Raw genomic sequence first — 18,790 nt, 5'->3', positions numbered from 1 at the left:
ATTTGCAAGGACAGGATGAAAGAGCTGGATTTGTTTAATGTACAGAGGAAAAGCAAGAGGGGAACAGAACAAGAGTCTCCAAACATAAAAAGAAATTTTTTCAAGAGACAGCAATCAATAAATTATACTCCAAGTTCACTGTGGAAAGGAAGGCATTTAGTGTAATTTATTTTTTTTAAAAAAATCACTATTGCTGTAAATTTAACAGACATCTTTCAGGGATGATGCAGGTAAAGCTAATGGCATCTCAAAGCAGGGCAGCAGACCTTTGACATACCTCTTGGACACTGATTTCTGTGATTTCAGTCATTTTGATTACCTCATTTTATCTGTTCTTGGAATGTTATTTCTTTTAAGAGCATGCAACAGCTAATAACAAAAGCAGAACACCCTTCCCTTTGAAACAGCTTTCCTCCATTGTATTACAGCACATAATGACCACATTATGAAGTGTCAGCAGTGCTAAAGGTTTGCTATATTTTACTTTCCAAGCATTGAAGCATCAGACTTACGACAGCTAAACGCGGCATAGTTGTTGCCTCTGCTAATGAGGGGGAAGAAAAAGGTCAGCATCAATACAGAAGGAAAACGCTCCGTGTGAAGTGCGAGGATAAAAGCACATGTTAAGGGCAGAATTGTAGACAACCCAAGTTCCTTAGCAACCTGGAGTGACAACCACTACAGAGACATACTGCAAGTCACCAGGAAGAATGTCGCTGTTCACCGAAATCCACGACACACTCTATCCAGGCTTAATGGTTAATTATTTTAGCTTCTTCACATTCTAATTCCTCTATTAATTGTGATATTTCTAGACCTATGTTAAAATATTCAAAATTATTTAACCTGATGAACAAGTTACAAAGTCATTGGATAGTTAAATCCCAGCTAGTTATTCAATGGGGGTGCCACATATTTCTCAAAGGCCACAGAACCAGTAATTGCTGATCTTCAGGAATGAATAAAGGATAAATCAGTCCCTGCTATCTCGGCTTCTTACCCTTGAAGGGGCACCTCAGACACTGTTCTGCTCTTGCTCAAAGACAGAGCTGGACAAGTCTGCATATTCCCAGAGAGAAACCTCTTCCCAAGGTTAGGAAAAGTCATGAGAGGCACGTGCCAGCCGTTTCTCTTCTGTGCACGTTCTACCTCACATCCAACATTCTCCAAAGTGACTTGGAGAAGGTTCTGAAAGGATCCAGTTAAGAGGGGTTTCTGAAAGAGACAAAGCTGAATGGGAAGGAAGGAGCGAGCTGCTGAACTAAATAAGAACAAGGTAGGTCAGCAGGATGGAACAACCCCCTCTGCATACGCTGGATCCATACAGTGAGGGCATTACAGGCGGAGAGCAGACTCTCTCAGTCCATCCCCCTACAAGCATACTATTTTTCTCAATGTACAATCAGTGGAGGGTAAGAGAAGTGGCTGTGCCCCTCATTGACCTCTCCAAGCACCTTGCATTAGTAAACCCACCATTATTTACTCTGCCTGTGAAGCCACATCGACATAGAACCCAATTTTGTGCTGCAATCAACCATGCTACAGAGAGATGAACGCTGACCTTTCGTCCCATTCTACTGCCATCCCAAGGCAGTAGACACAATACTTTAAGAGACACAAACGATTTAAGCCAAGAGAGACAGATATTCGTGAGCTGAAGGTCAGAATTCAGAGGCATCTGTCAGCGGCCAGAAATCACTGCTTAACAAGCATCTTGTGACACTGTTCTCTGAGGAGCTCCCGATACAGCCCTGCATCAGCTGCTGACACTGAGCCACTGCCGGGAGCATTTCAGCACTGCTCTTGACTCTGGAGGCTGACGTGACTTCTCCGAGCGTGAAAAAGTGCAGTGTCACTTCTCAGCTGAGGTTACGTCTCCTCTCAGGACTCTCCTCAGTGATTAAAATGCAGAGAGGTGCCTTAAATCGCATTGTGTGGGTTTGGCAGGCTACCAAATCCCAGGACTGTGGAATTAATAGGTTGTTTTTTTCAGCTTGATGCTGAAAGAGACAAAGCAATTAATTGAACCAAAACATTTCGTTTCACATTTGCGTTATATGCCTCTTCTGCAAGGCAAGCAAGGGTGGATTGAAGTTGTCGGTCACCTCCAAGGGAAACTAGCAGGAGTTGCTCTGAGAAGGTGGATACCAAGTGTCCCAAGTTCCACGTGCTGAATCCAGCAATGGACCTTTTAAAATTTTGATTCCTTGTTTACTTAAGATCTTTTTATTTGCAAGTATTAAATTTGCAAATATCTTGCAAAAATTTTGTCATAGCGGACTCCAAAAGTCACATATGGAAAAAAAATCACGATCATATACATGGAAACTGAAAGAAATAGCTTTTAGTTCATTTCCCCATATTAAAAAATATATTCCACCATCAAATAGCAAGTACAAAGAAGTGCTCAAGCACATCTAGCATTCCCTCATCCTGATTCAAAACATTACTTGATGGAGCAGAAGTAGTATTTACTGAAGCTGACTAGAAAGAACTAGTTTTCTTCTGTGAACTGCTGATCCTGTGGAACCAAAGTGGTCTCTGACCCTTGTGTTCATCCTGCCAAACCTTCCCCGTGCCAAGCAGGGCAGCCCAGTCAGCTCTGCATCCCTGCCCCACCGTGTCCCAGGGCAGTCAGCTCCCACACCACTGATGTCCTTTGTGCAGCTGACAGGTCCCAGGCCACAGGGGATCTCAGCATCGTTTCAGAAACATCTGCAATAAACACTGTAGTTTTCCAGCACAAATCTACCACCACACAGCAGCTCTCCTTGAAAAGGGGCATGTTAAGGACCTTGAAGGTGCAGCCACATCTGTCTTCCCCAACACAGCCCTGTGCTTCCAGGAGAGTTAAGGATTGTGCCAGGATGCCACAGACTCCAGTAACCATTTGATAAGATCCAGATATCAAGAGTAACAGGAGCAGTTTCTCCACGCTGGTTCAGAACTGTTCAGTAATGACAAACTGAACAGCTCTAACCACATCAGTCCATAACAGACACACAGACATCCAGACTGTATGTTGCTACCACCCTGCTCACCACCTCTCTGGAGAAAACTTCTGGAACAAGCTGCTGCTCAACTCAGCTATCAGAGCATGTAAATCTGCAAAAAGTGACACAGCACAAAGATAGAGGGAAGTTGGATACACAAAGACTGCACAAGCAAGCTGGCCTTTAAATAAGCTACCGCAGTAGGCTTTGACAAATTGCAGAGCATCATGCCTAGACAACAACCGGTCTTAAACCCCAGAGCAGATAAAGATGATGCAGACATGCTTTCTGAATATCCTAGGCACTCAGAAGAGCAAAAACAAGCAAACAACAACAAAAAATGTTCTGCCCTGTCACACAAATTAGATCATTTTGTTTGACGATCTGTTTACTTATTACTGTTCCACGTTTCAATTGATGTACTAGCTGATTCAGCACCATGGCTTGCTATCAGTGCCTGTAATTAGGAAATTAAAAAAAGATTGTTTTCAAGAGCAGCAAAGTATCTAGCCGTATGTGCAGGAGAAAGATGTTTTTTCTTTCCTTCCCTCCAAAAGCAGTAGCAATTCATTGGCAGACTCTTTGCACTCTGGGGAAAATGTGCTTGAACTGCAACAAATAAGAACTAACTAATACACACCTAAACTACATACCTTGGTTTACTTTGACTATATACCTAAAACTTCACAATACCAGTACAAAAGGAGTTTTGCAGGTCACCAGTAAGTCTAAATTAGACCAGCACCTGTGATTAAAATCATCTAACAAAGCTCCTCTGCAATTAAAAACCCCATAACCTAGTCCCTCAGCAAAGTCAAGGCCACAGAACCAGAGGACACTCCAGAAAACTCAGTTCCTCAGTTGCTGGACTCAGGGCAGAGTATCTGGGGTGAGGACATCTCCCAGAACACACGGTAAATCACAGAACAGCCATCAATGGGAGCCAGCAGGGCTTGGAGCACAGCCTGTGCAACACACACCACCTACCAAAAAGCCACTTCACATGTCCTTTGGCTGTTTTATTTCACATACTCCCATACAGACACTTGCACACACTGGTTGAAACAAGGATTTAGCCCAACAAGTGTGTTAACAGACCAATATCGAAGCTGGTGGGGGGTCTGGAGAACAAGTCCTACGAGGAGCGGCTGAAGGAGCTGGGCTTGTTCAGCCTGGAGAAGAGGAGGCTCAGGGGCGACCTTATTGCTCTTTACAGATACCTTAAAGGAGGCTGTAGTGAGGTGGGGACTTGTTAGTGTTAGGGGAGAGGTTGGACTCGATGATCTTGAGGTCCCTTCCAACCTAGGCAATTCCATGTATGTGTGTGTGTGATTTGTGCCACAGGTACATTAGAGTCAGTGCTGTAAGGCTTTACATGAAGCACTGACTGAAGGTGTGAGTTTATGCCTAGAGGGAATGAACTGATGAAATACCAAGAAAGTGCAAAACCTGAGGATGGAAAAGGGCCCTTTCAGCATGTTCTTTAATGACTTACAGGTCCGTTAGCACAAGCCAAAAAACTTCAGATCTGGAATCTTCCTGCTTAGTCTATGCCTTCTTGATGCAGAGGTTATCTTGCTAGGGTTTCATACATCACTCCACCAAGAATCAGGCAGTGCTTCCCAGTGGAAATCACAAATGTTTGTGGAACACAAATATCCTACACAAATACACAGATCTGTAAGTGTCAGGGACATAACTTGAATCTTTCCTTGCTTCTTGTGATGTGCAATTGTCTGATCACCAGATGCGGCTGCATCCTACCTGATGCCTGGTCCTGTACCTCTGGGGCTCTGCTGCTCATTTTTCTTCCCCTGCCCCAGGTAGAGCCACACCATGGGAGCCAGATGAGATACAAGTGATTTCTGTTCTTTATGAGAGTCTCTTCGGAAGGTAAGCAATAAAATCTGGTTAAAACAGGGCTTAGAGAGCTTTATGTTTTCCTATTGCATTTTTAATTGATATTTAAAAGGTCACATTTGTCTGTAATGCCTGACAAACAAAATAATTGCAGCAATCATATCAACACTAAACTTCAGGCAATGCTGTGTCACCAGCAGAAATTTACATCTACTTTTTAGAAACTCATACCAAAAAAAAGGATATTTTTTTTTCCTTCCTGCAGATCCAGAATGGTGCCTCACAGAGGGCCAGGAAATGGTGCAATTCCTTAATTCTTTTGACATCACAGCAACACAATGGTATTTATGTGCTAGTTACATAGGTATGTGCCTATCAGAAAGAATGGTCCTTATAAGCACAGTAAAAATAAATTCATACATAGATGTTTTTAACAAAAAAGGAGCCATGCCCACATTTCTAACATTCACATATGCACACAATCCACGTGTGACACCGAGCTTAACTGACAAAGTATTTTACAAGTACAAGCACAGAAAGTTGTCTTTGGCATAGAGGTGTATTTGGCTGTACTGATTTGAATACAGTAGCCATTTAAGTTCTGCAATTACAACTACAGATATGTGTCTTAAAAAACAAGTTCTTTATTCTCTGCTGCACTGGAAGTCAATTACGAAAGTGGTGGCTCCAATTACTGAGTCACAGCCTTCAAACTTGATGGAAAAATTCTACCATAGGACAAAAGAAGAGTGTTAGTCAGAAAGGCTAGGAAAGTTGCAGCTCTGAGAAAGTCATCACTGCTGGCATCTGAAAATAAGGGGGGGGGGGTCTTTTTCAATGGAAACTCACAGGACATTTGCCATCACAAGCCAGCAGCTGCAGATTTTTGGAGCTCTGTAACCAAAGGCATCCCTCAGCAGGTCCAAATGTCCCTACGGCTCCATGAAGGTGCAGCCACAACCTTGCTGTAGGCATTCAGAAAGCATTCATACCTGTTTCTGAAGGGACATAACTGAGCCTGCGTGGTAAGATCACTTTTTACAAATGCGCACCTTCCATCCACCCACTGCTTATTTTGTTTGACTAAGTCTCTGCCCTGCTCCCTGCCTCAGCAGCTTCTAGGAAATACATTTAGATTCAACGAGTGGGCAGACAGGAATTTGCTACTTACTGACAATTATCCCCAAATATTTATGTTTAGTTGCATCAAAAGATGCAAGTTCTCAGCTATCCCTTTTCAGACCAAATTTATATACTGACACAGAATCCTATGGTACAACTGCAGAATGAAGTAGGAAAGGGAAGAAGGCTGTCCTCAAGGAAGAGCTTTGCAAGCTCTGAGAAGGGCTAAGAGAAAAACATCGTATGTAAGATATCACCATTCCTGTCTGATGTTTCTGGAGAGTTTTACAGGCAAACAGGAAATAAAACTTCTACCCACAACATATTTTTCAAATGGAAGCTCCCAGTTACTGCAGCATTTGTCTGGGACCCACCTGTATCCCTCAAAAGACTGTTTGTGCCAGCTCCTTGACATTATCAACTTGTGTTATTTGCTGCCTCCCGAAATGTCAGCTGCCTAACCTTTCCAAGCTGTTCTTACAGTCTGCTTTTCCAAAACTCATTAAGTATAGCAAAGACCTACAGTCCTGTGTAAATCTTGCAATCATGCCAAGCTGCAAAGGGAATACTAAGATCTTCAAACCCCCTCAAACTTTGTGCACTTCAGATTCCTTGCTGCAAAAGTCTGTCCTCACTTCTGAGCTGTTAGAAAAGGAATATAAATAACTTTTTTTACCTTTTTGATTTTTCAAGAATGACAGTAACTATAGGTAGTTTTTTTGTTTGTTTGGTGTGTGTTTTTTTTTTTTTTTTTTTTTAGTATGACTGATGAAATGCAGTTCAGAAGCTACCTTTCTGGTTAGTTGTGCATCAACTAATAGACAAGTTACCAGAGTATTAAGACCTCAAGAAATTTGTGTTATGTTCCTTTAAATATCCATATCATTGTTTTCAACAGATTTAAACAAGAAAGGATGAGGATTCAAGGACTTAAGCTTGGTACCTGAATTTCTCTCTTGTCCATCATCAACAGAGCTAGACCACTACTAAGTTTTGGCTCTCAGTGGATATGGGTCTCATTGTGCGTCCAGGTGGGGTGGCTGCTTGCACATGGAAGTTTGGAAATAAGCCTTCCTCTAAGCCTCTCTAGAGAGACTGACCATCTTTTGCATCTTCAGTTTTCATATCCTCCAAGAACACCAGTGTGATCACAAGATAATTGGGGGAAATGATTTTAAAACCCCAGCTGAGAACTTCAGAGACTGTGCTTGTGCTAAACCTGCCAATAACCACAGGGTAGGTGGCTTTGTCAGTGCTCAGCAGAAGAAGGTGGCAGCTGGGTGGCTGTGTGATGGATATCAGATGCCTAATGAGGCAGTGGAACATCCGAGGCAATTAAGCATCTCAGCCTAAGTTTAGTGTAACCCAGCTGATTTTGCCAGTTGGAAGTCCACATTATCAGCCATCCCAGGCAATCAAAGAGGATGGTAACCCTGAGACATGCACAGTGGGCAGTGTTTGGAGCAAGGCTTGGCTGTGGGGGGCTCAGGAGAAGGACTCCTCTCCACAGGCTCAGCTCAGGCCTGCTAGCTACCTCAGACTGATGTGACGAGAGAGGGATCACCTGAGCATTTTCACCAGCAGAGATGGACTGTGAAGTACTCTCCCAACAAAGCACTTTCATTTTGCAGACATCTCCAGGCCAAATTGTACCAGCTCTTTTCAATCCACAGCCCTGCAGAAGAGGTAGAATCCATACCAAGCTGCAAGACCCTGCACCTGCAGCAGAGAAGGCGGATCAAGGCTTCCCCTCTCAGTCCCTGCCTTCTCTGTAGCTACACAGAACTGCTCAGCAGCTGACAGGATCAATGACCAAGTTATTTCTTAGTACAGCTGTCCCCACATGACGTGTCTAGGTTTGACTGAGTTGATCCTGAAGGAGTTTGCTCTGTAATGAGTGCTTATTCCCCATGAAAGAGGAAGCTTAAATCTATTCCCCCCAATTCAGAATTGTCTAAGTGTCAAAGTAATTATGCTTGTCATTAAAACCATTCAATATTAAGATTTTATAGATGCCATGGCTACAGTTCAGCCCTTCCCAGTAAACCAGGATAACTGAGAACACACTCACTTCAAGAAAATATGGAAAAATTCAAAATAAAAGATGAAAATGATTTCTTCCAAAGTCACCTGTGGGGGATTTAAAAAAAAATCAGCCTTAAATAAAACCAATTATACACAAATCTCATCCTCCATCTTGACTCCAAGGGAAAGTTTAGTTTAAGACACCACGAAGCCATTTTTAGCTTTTTGAAGTTCATAGGTTATGCTTTCCATTTTTCTAGTATTTACCCAACAGTAGAGCCGTGAGGTCAGTAATCTCAAGGTCACTTTGTAGTGTTCATATCTATAGAAGGAAAGACTTTATCCTAAACAGATTCAGACAAGGCAAAATAATGAAAAAAAGTGATCTTTAATAACTTAAGCCTGCAGTACTTGGTGATGTTATCCAAGCTCGATACCCAACGCCTCAGCCCCGAAGCTTACGCTCTGTACAGAACATAAGGGTAAAGGGCACCTTTCAGGGTGAAATGCAAGAAGGCATTTCAGAGCACCTTCCAGCTGCTGGGGTAGTGGCCCTTGGGAGGAATCTAGCATTCTTGCAAGCAGGAATTGTTCAAAGACCTTGAGAGAAATGAAACACTCAACTAGAGAAATAAGCAAATGCGAAAGTGCTTGCAGAAGGATGGGTCACAATATTCAAGAGATCCCTTCAGAGAGCCTAAACAAAGTCATTAAAAAACAAGTAGGCTCACATCCCTAAATACTGCGGGAAGCTCACAATGCTGTAGCAAAGCAAGCTTTCTGACCTGAGGTGGCATCTCTAGAGCTGGAGGGGTGCAGGAAGGCTGGAGCTCTGCCCAGTCCCAGGGCGTGAAGAAGAGCTGAGAGCCAGACTTGCCACCACTCCCTTTGCTGAGATGTTCACAGCTGTGCAAGCCATCACTCTTGTGCTCTGTTTCCAGGACTGGGACCTTCACTAAAACCAAGCAAATGCTGCAAGGACTGTGGTCTGATCACACAGCTGCAGCCAATAAGCAAATTACCTCTATTTCTTTTTAGTTGAATTTTTAGAACTTCTTATTTTTATGGTACAAAGTCTCTGCCAAGGTGGAGAAAGCAAACATCTCATATTTCCCGAGGCTGATCAGCAGAGCACACGTGGTTGGTTAAGAATTATTATGCCAGCCAGAAATGTGGCAAACACACACTTTTTGTATTATAGGTGAAGTGGGAATTCAACAAATCAGTTTATGAGAAAACATCTGCAAGAACCTGATAATAGAAACTATTAATAAGACAATGCAGGTAGGAGATAGAGATGATGCAGCTTTATTACCAGATGTCTTCATAAATTTAAGAAATAACCAGAATTACTGGCCCAGATTCACGGGGCTGTATTTCATGAAATACTTTCATACAGGAAAAAAAGACACCACAACACACCCAATACTTCAGTACAATTTACACTGAGAGGTAGATCTCACTCAGACAAATTCAGCAACAACAGTTGGGATAACACCAGCCACCTCATGAAACACAGGAAAAAAAAGTTTTCTTATCTGCTAGTAGAACTTCTGTGGCATCGTTAGAGGTAACTAGTGTACAGATCAAGCCAGAAAATATTGTCATTTGAATAATACTTATTTCTATTCAACACATGAACAGCTCCATAACAAAGGCCATGTGGAAAGACAGGCCTTAAATACACCACTCCTTTAAACTCTGCTGGTTATATGGCCAAACAACATTCTCCCTACCACAACCTGTGACAACTGCTTTTTGTCCTTTTTCTCTGCACCCTCAAGAAAAGTCTTGCTGCATCTCCTCTTTGTGCAATGGAAGGTGGCAATTAGCCCCTTTCTTTTAATTCTCTTCTCCAGATTGAACTCATCCCTTTCTCTCAGCATCTCCCCATACTGTACATGCTGCGGCCCCTGGCCACTTCAGCCACCCTCTGCTGGGCTCTTTCCAGTTTGTTGATCTCTCCCTTTTGCTGGAATAGAGAAATTGGATTTAAACTGCTTTGTAGTTAGCCTGCCAGCTGTACTGTGCTATGCAAGAGAATTTCAATTAGGCAAACTTTGCAAGAGCCCCAAAATTCCAGAGACCTTGTAGGCAAAGCACTCGAAATGTGCCAGTCACTGCGTCCATCCGCACCAAGCAACAGCTTCTGACACTCACATACTTATGGGTGCAGTGAGGATCAGCCAGTTCTCCAAGCCTTAAAGCTATAATGCTTACATATAAACCCAGCAGCTCTACGGCTGGCAGAGCAACAGTTCTGAACCCTCACTGGAAAAGGCAGTCTTGAACATGATGCCTTGAATTCAGGACCCGCTTAACAGAGCCTATCTACGATACAAGGGGTATGTGTGCTAGGCACCTATTCCTATGGTCACCTCAATTTCTTTCTTCTCCTCAAATCAGATTTGTTCAAGAGGACTTCTACCAACAAGGATAAGCACTGTCCATAAGAGTTCCTAATTTCAGTACCACAGGCCCATCTGAACAGCAGATGTAGTTACACCACTTTTGAACGGAAAACTTGCTCACAGCTAAGAAAATGGTAGTGGTTCAACTGTATGGGTCTTTTTTTTTTTTTTATAGGGTTGAAACAGATTTCCATCACTTGTCTAATTAGCCATACCCTGAAGTTTGTGCAAAACACAGATATTTAAGCAGCTGTTTCTATGGCTACCATCATTCTGCTCATTACTGCTGAAGTATTAGCCAGAGGATTCTCTTTAATAGAATCTAAGAAAGGAAAGTCATGATGGCACACTACTTGATCCGATAGGTACTAGAAGTACAATGAATCTTTTTTAATATATATATATTTAAGAGCACTGCTTTCAAGACCCTTTGCACATTGGTCAAATAGGTTTGTGCTGTTGGCTCATGACCAAATTGGTGAGAACTTTCCAGCAAGCAAAACAGTAGCAGACTCCAGAGCTGCACCCAAAATTGGTTTGGTACATTGCACTCTGTCACCTCCTCCCGCCCTATGCTTCAGCCAGGGCATGGAGAGAAAACATCAGCAGACTGAAGACTGAATATCTAAGGATCTACTTACAAAGAGCTTTAATTTTAGTAAGTTTTGGAAAGTGGCTGGAGGGGAAAGATTTCCTTTAAGAATTGAAGGACCATGAAACGATGAATTTCTCTCTCCCAGTTCTGCTTTTATGCCTGCATCTGTGACAAGTGGGAGTTGGTTCCAAGGCACCAAGAGGATCATACTCCATTGAGCTGACTGAAAAATTAGCTTCCTTTTCCCTGAGGAAAGCCTGGGACTTCAAAGTCTGGTTTCATTCCACAGACAGACTGGAAAATGAAATATCTTGGAAACTTTCACAAAAACAGGTTACACTTTCTCCAATGTTATTGAAAAGACTCCTTTAGCAATTTATTTTTTTGGTATGGAATTTTAGAAATCACAACATACTCCAAAAATCTAGGGACATTCAACAAGTTTACATTACAAACTTCTTCATGGAGTTTTTTCTTGAGTCCTAGTTTTGTGGCTAAAGCACCAGACAGACCTTGCAAGTATGGGCGAGCACTGGGCTGAAGTAGGATTCAACCCCCAGCAAGTCATCACTCTCCGCACAGCTGAGCTGGCACAGACTTGGAGAAGCTCCTCTGCCTTCTGTCTTAGGCTAGGCAGGTGGGTAAGTACCAAGAAAGTCACTTTGGGACAGGATTGCAGGCTTACCAACCAAGGTACAATTATACCCTTCTCATCATTGCTCGCAGAAAGCTCAAAGTCACAAGAACCTTCATTTATCATCATTGTGCAACTGCTGCTAGAAAACCCATAGGCTTTTAAATAGCTCCTGAAGTCTGAAAGTGAATCTAAAAGCATTGTGAAGTCCTGGCAAGAAACTTGGGGTTCCTTTTCTTTTCTGACAGTAGAAATTCACAGGAGACTAACTCCTGCTAAAGTAGCTGCAGCCATTCTATAGCTGGTTTAAAACGAACAAAAAAGCCACAAATCCCAGAATATTAGTTAAGTTTTTAAATACAGTTGTATATTTTGGAGAGTTTAGAAGTCCTTCAGGAACTTTATAATAGCTTGAAACACTCAGTTATACCTTCCATAACTGGGCATTAAGCTCAGGTTTTTACCAGCTATTTTGGTATAGTCAGTGCGCTCTGCAGTGCTACAACAGCATTTACAGCTCTTTTCTTCTAGGTTGTTACACGTGGAGAACAATCCCTTCTTATGCCAGGGAGCCCCAGAGCACCGAACACTAACAGAAAGATACCATCAGTAGCACAAAGGCACCAAGTTTCCCAGAGCAGCAAAATAAGACCCGATCTCAAATCATCAGTAGCCAAGATGAGTATACTCCCTACTGCTCCCAGATTTAACCCCCGGTGTAACACGTGCAGCCTTGCAGCCACAGGCAGGAGAGCAGGAAAACAGTGGCTGTAGCTGTGAAACCTGTAACCCACAGAAAAACGACCAAACCCCCACACTCCTAGCTTAAATTTCAGCCCTGCACCTCTTTGCTTTGATGCAGGTAATTGTCTTCGCACACATTTCCCAACAATATTTCCTGCTGTCTGCCCTGTTTCTAAAAAGTACATTTAAGAAGCTTAGATCACTGTTGGCCTCAGAGTGTGAGTGATAAAAGGTACAGCAATCCCTCAAATGAGTTTAAGACAAGTGATGGATGGCAGATGAGCACAGAGGCAGGCAACCATTACCCTGGGTTCCTCTTGTATCACCGTTAAATAGAGCTGGAGAGGCATTGTGTTCCTTTGGTGGCAGGCTGCATCTCTAACGGGATAAACTTCAACGTGCTAATTGGCACAGACTACAAATTGGCTGCCGGTGTGTGCCTGGAGGTCCTGGGCAATAGGCTGAATTAAGCAAATTTCTGTGTAATTGCCCAAAGAGATTTGGACTGAAATCCTTAATCACAGTTTTAATGAGGGAACAAGAATTCTGATTTTATCAGTTGCTCTGTGTTAGCTTTTGCCCACAACTATTGGAGATAGCTCTTTCTTTGATTTCTGATCTGCAACGCACAGGCCATGGTCATGTCTAAATGGGCCTTGTCATCTGGGGAGAAAAGGTGAAGAAGTGAAATCGGAATGGGAGGAGGAAGAAACTCAGCAATGCTTTTGCTGTGTTTCAGAAAACTCTGGTAGGAGTGGCAGGATGGAAACCACAGAATAGCCAGGGGCAAAGCCTCCTGATGGCTGAGCAGATGGATGACTGCAGCCAAGGCCAGCAGAGCCAAGCCAAGTCACCTCAGCACCTTGCCCCTGCTCGCTGTATCTGCATGCTCAGCGGATAGATGAATACTCCAGCTATCATTTTGTTTCTTCAGGATGCTGTAAGAAAGGGACATTTGGAAATAGTGATCAGAATGTCTATTTGCCTTTCCTAATCCTCTCCTTTTTACAGAGCCATGCTTTAGAGAAACAGAAGCACATAACCTGGCCAAGGTCACAAAGCCTTCACAAAGCCCTAGTTTTAAGACTCTTTAGCAACTTCTAAGACTCTTTAAGACTATTCTAGCAACTCAATATGGTTCAGTTCACATTAGACAAACAAGACTCATGATCTATATGCACACCAGAAAATAGCTATTTCCCCATCTTTCTCCTCCCTGAAAAACTCACATTTGGGGAAAAGATTTAAACCCAGCAGGGTTTGTATTCTCCTGCCATAATGTTTGGCTGTCTCATCTGAAGAAGCCTTTTCTCTGAGTTGCTAAGACTGTTCATTATATTCCCTCAAATCTCCAGCACTTTGAAGACCACCACTGTAGTGCTGGCCACAGCACCTGAAGCTGCACATCTCTCCCCTCTACAGAGAACCACACAACAGCCTATGTATTTGTCTTCCATTAACAATGTTATCATGATTAGAAACTACTCTGAAATAATTGTTTTTAAGGCATTTCACAGCAGGTAGACCTTAGATAGGAAGGTAGCTTGTTTCTTAATGCTTAGAACCAATTGCAACTCTTATAAACACCACCCCTAGCCCACCGCCCCATTCAGAATGGCCATTTTCCCCCATAAACAGATAATCTCTTTCCAAGACAGAGAGTCTCAAGAGATAATTAGTGATTCATGAATCTTTATTGTCTATCTCAATACTCCAAGCCATAATAGCCCAGATGATGACAAAGCAGAGCTTTTAAACCACTATTTTAACCTTATTTTCTTTGTATTGTTAAAGAAAATTGACATTTTCTGTCTTTTGAAAAGAGGAAACAGACTGCGACAAACCAGGGCCTCTTTCGTTAATACATTACTGAAAGTTGATGGATTAGTTCTAACATTGATTAGCTCAGTACAAATAAATACAACTTATATTTTATATAACATTATGAATGTCTCCTGGCATCTCTGGGATCACGACAGAATAGACTTCATCCTCTTTAGTACAAGGTTATAGGTAAGAACAGATGTCATGCTGTTTTAAACAGCATTCACTGATAAGGGTAAACTAATCAGACAGGAAGAGAGAAAGGAACACATTTTCTAATGAATTTCTTCTTAGTTAAGCACCCCAGGATTATGAAAGACAAGTAAAAGAGTTCAGCAAACATCCCTTTGCATTTCAGACATCAATCACTTCCCATGTTAAGTACAACAAACATTTGCATTCCTATTTGTATTTGAAAGAAGCAAAAACCACCATACAAGATCTTTTTTCTTAAATGCCTTCCTAGAAGTGACCACAAGTCATTTTGAAACCCACAAGCTGAGAGAGGCTGCTTATAGCCGAGTATCTCTGCCTGAGCAAGGTTATTCATCTTTGGATAACAAAGTGGCAGGACAGGTGAATCACACAAACACAGCACAGCCAGAAACAAGAGAAGGAATGCCTGAATCTTGTTCAGTATGAGTGAAATATGTATTTCTGATGTGCTGCTGCCCACAGCGAGCTCAGCCTTGTGCTTCCCAACCCAGCTTTGGGCTTCCCCTCTGCTGCTGGTGAGCCCCAAGGGGAATGATGGCTTTGAGAAGAAACCACCATTTTTATTAGAGGTTTGTCCCCTGGCTTGGGTCAGCTACATGGGAGGAGAAAATAGTGTAGTGGAAGGGCTAAACTCAAGACTGTAAGTACACTTAATAAGGCTCTCAACAAGGTGAAGTGTTTGGGCATCTGGCTGGCATTTCTCAGAAGAAAAGTAACTTTGAATAGTCACTGAGGTGATAGGAAAAGGACCAGATGTTTCCTGATAGCTAGCAAGCCTTACTCCGATCTTAGTTCCAATGCATCCAGATACACGCACATTTCTGTACACCCTTCCCCCCAAAAGAATACTAATCTTCCCACAAAAAAATCCTTAAAGAGAACACATATTAATAAATAAATAAATAAAGCTCCTCCTGCCCTGGAGAAACACATTGATTGTCATCTCCCTATTTCTTTGCCTTTTTTTTTTTTTTTTTTTTTTAAATTTACACTTCAAAGAAGAAACTAAAGAGAAAGAACAGTCTACAGCAGCACCAGCTTAACTAAAACAATTTTTGAATATTCATTTTCCCTCCTCTCTCTGCAGGAAGATTGGTGCTGCTATTGCAGTTGCGTGATGTGCATGCTGAGGCTCTGTTGAGCTCCGATTTCCAGTGAAAGAGCATCTACTGCATTTTTATGCTTGTTAGTGTAATTATAATTCAATATTTGCACTGCAATAACACCTAAGCAATCAGGCTGAGATTCGTTCTGCTGTGCAGAGTACAAACACATTGACAACCCAAAAAGGGCTGAGTGACTGCCAGTCCCACCTCGCAGAAAGCACATATGATTTAAAGGCTAAGTCTACAACATTTTTGTCAAGACTCGTATGTCTGTCACCTGTATGAAGACCTGAACTAGGAAAAGTGAACAGAAACATGAGCTTTAACATGTATTCTTCTATTGTGTTCATGCACAGACTCTACAATTACGTGCCTGCAGCAACCAGCTGAACCACCAGAGTGGTTCAGCATGGAACATGTGCAGATCAAGGCACCAGCACAAAGCCCACTGAGATCCAAGCCCGATCATTTTGGCTAAAGCACACTATCTACCTCTGCTCATAAGAGAGCCAACAACTTCTAGTGCTTCTTTCACTTTTTTTCCTCCATCCCATCCTGCCCTTCTCTCTCTAGGAAATTCATCATCTTAATATTTCAGTTTGTAGCATTTCTAAATAGACAAAACACCAAACCAGTAAGCAGTAATTTTTTCTATCATACAAAATAGTTTATTCTTAGAAAAAGGGAAAAGTAATTTACCTTATCATTTGACGAGATGCCCAGCTCAGAAAAAACAGGCCGTTGTTTGATGCTTCACAGGCAAATACCATATTTTACATTCATTGCATTGCTGTGGCAGTAAACCTTTCAGAACTTTGAGTGATTACAAAGGCTGTGGATGTGGTGTGTTTACACATATGAACACGTAGCTTCAGGTACACGTATACATTAAATACATGCTTGTGTGTATACACAAACATAAACACGCCCCTATGGGTTTTTGTAACCAGAGGACAGAATTTGAGCTTTGAGTACCTTAAAAAAAAGATGCAGAAAAGAAGCCACAAAAAACTCATTAGGAGAGCAGTGGAGGAGTTATCCAGCTGCCCCCATAACTTCTACTGAGATAAACAGGAGACAAACTCCCGTGGCTCAGGAAATCCCACTGGCTTCAGCAAAGCACAGAAAAAACAGAGACTCCAAATATCCAGGGACCTAAGGACTAGCAGGCCGCTTGACACAATCACCGCAAACCTGGCAAACACACCTTAGCTCTCAAGCCAAATGCAACGTACCACAACATACCCTGAACCTGCTGAGCAAGTTACTATCAGCTGCGGCAACCACCCAACACAACCCTACCCACCACCACCAGAGCTATGGGCCATTAAGCCAAAGCTTGTTTCAATTAGGCTAATTAATTACTACTTTGCAGCACCTTCCCCTCAGCTGGACCCTGCCATTACTAGATTATTTCACACTGATGAGAAAGAAAAATTGGGCCCCCAAAGATAATCAACAATCTGCTTCAAAGCATTCATATTTATATTGAGTAACAGTAAAACAACAACTAATTACTTTTACAGCAGCTGAAGGTTAGTTGGGCAGCATGACACTGGGATGCTCTCAGTGGGAAGCCCAGGAGAAGAGCATGAGCCTTTTTCAGGGACCTCAAACTTAACCCACAGCTAATACTTGTATTTGGTAATTCCTGCTGCATTCAATAAGCTTCAGCTGCTGATAAAGCCCGGGCCCTTGAGAGCTCACCTTTATCAGCCTGGGCAAGCCACACAGCAGCAGTTTTGAAAGCCATGTGCTGTCTTTAGCACAAGGTGGGTGACACTCAGACTGCATTTTCCTTCTCTGTAAAATGCCAGGCTCCTGCAGATGTGGTGTGATATGGTATAAACCTGTGAGCCCAGCTGACTGCTGTGTCTGGGGGCTGAGTGGAGGGAAGGACCTTGTCCCGCCTCCTCTCACCTGACTGAGGTACTTCTGGTAACAGCCCTCACCTCTGCCTCGTTGAGCCTCTTAAAATCACCTTCCTGAAAATAAAGGGGTGTCCTTTAGTGCTCTTCTACTTCATCACATTGATATAATATGAAATGGCTTGTATTTGCTTTCTTGGATGAAGAAAACACCTACAGGTGCTTCTTATGTAGGCCTCAGTTATATGCCATGAAAGACAGTGACATTTTTAGTGCTTCTTGATCTCCTTACAGCAGGGAAGAATATTTTTGCCTTCTGACCTCATTTTGATCAGCTTTGGGTGGCAGAAGGTATGTTACAACTGCATAATCACTATTTTAGCAAAAATAAACCCATCAATACATTAAACACAACACGTGTTCCAGCTGGCTGGCCTGAATCACAGTAACGAGTCCAAACTTCATGATCAATTCAGTGAGATGCTTCCTGTCACGCCAAGAGCCACGGAGGTGGGGAGAGGTGACCCAAGGCATGACAGGCCCCTCTGATGTTCCTGCCAGCCATAGAGTTTCAGTTGAGCTTTTTGTTTATTTACCCCCAAAGAAAATCCAATTCTGTAATTTTCTCCCTTCCTCCAAGATGAGTAAACTGCATTTTTCCTAAAGAGATGACAATCAGCTGTCAATCGCAACGACAGTTGCCAGCCCTCATGGTCCTTAAACAAATTAATTCCATTAAGATCTAATGATTCTCTGTTGTGAAAATGTTCTGCCACTATTTAGATTGCAAGCATCTGACAGAAAATATATGCTTTCAAAGCGGCCGTAAATACTATCACAAGGCAGCAAGTAGGAGTACTGATTTCATCTGAACAAAGGTTCTTGTTATAAACAAACTTAATAAAAAGCAGCCTAGCTTTGCTTTCGTTTATCTGACAAGCTAGCAGCATTTCTCAGATTTCAGCACTTCAGTTGGTCTTTGGGTAATGCCTATTCCTCCTTCATATATTTTTTTGTGAGTCATATCTGCAGAGACAGCCGATCCTTCCATATCTTCTCATACTGGCTGCCAGCAGCACCCCCAAGGTTCCCACTGAGGGCACATCATAGCCCAGGGCTGCTTGCTCCTGGTATGCTTCCAGTCTGCATCTCTCCAGGTCCCTGTTCCTCTGCATCAGACACCAGAGGGGACAGGAAAGGCCTGTGCAGCATGGCCAGCCCCTCCCCGTCTCCTGCCACAGAGCGGCCCCACCATCCAGCCCAGCACTGGCAGCAGGAGGAGGCTCTTTCACCTTTCAGCTGCTGTCTCCATAGCCACGTAGCTTGGCAAAAACCAGAAAGAGGTGTGTTTTTGTTGTTACACACACTGTACGTTCTAGCCTCTGCAGCGTT

The 18,790-nt window shown here is 42.7% G+C and overlaps 1 long non-coding RNA gene across 2 annotated transcripts in view; it reads right to left on the bottom strand.

The window, feature by feature from the left end:
* The window catches only part of LOC110353842 (uncharacterized), a 32,098-nt gene extending 15,270 nt beyond the window's left edge, over nt 1-16,828 (bottom strand). The window contains exon 1 of one of the 2 annotated variants that reach the window (XR_011808109.1): nt 16,230-16,828. This is a non-coding gene — a long non-coding RNA (uncharacterized lncRNA). The remainder of the gene's footprint in view (nt 1-16,229) is intronic. The other variant, XR_002404939.4, reaches the window with a different exon arrangement.
* Nucleotides 16,829-18,790: the final 1,962 nt, after the last annotated feature.

Source organism: Anas platyrhynchos, chromosome 3 (genome assembly GCF_047663525.1).
Source record: "Anas platyrhynchos isolate ZD024472 breed Pekin duck chromosome 3, IASCAAS_PekinDuck_T2T, whole genome shotgun sequence".
NCBI classification, from domain to species: domain Eukaryota; kingdom Metazoa; phylum Chordata; class Aves; order Anseriformes; family Anatidae; genus Anas; species Anas platyrhynchos.
Note: the sequence above shows the minus strand (reverse complement) of the source record. Positions and strands in the feature narration are given on the sequence as shown.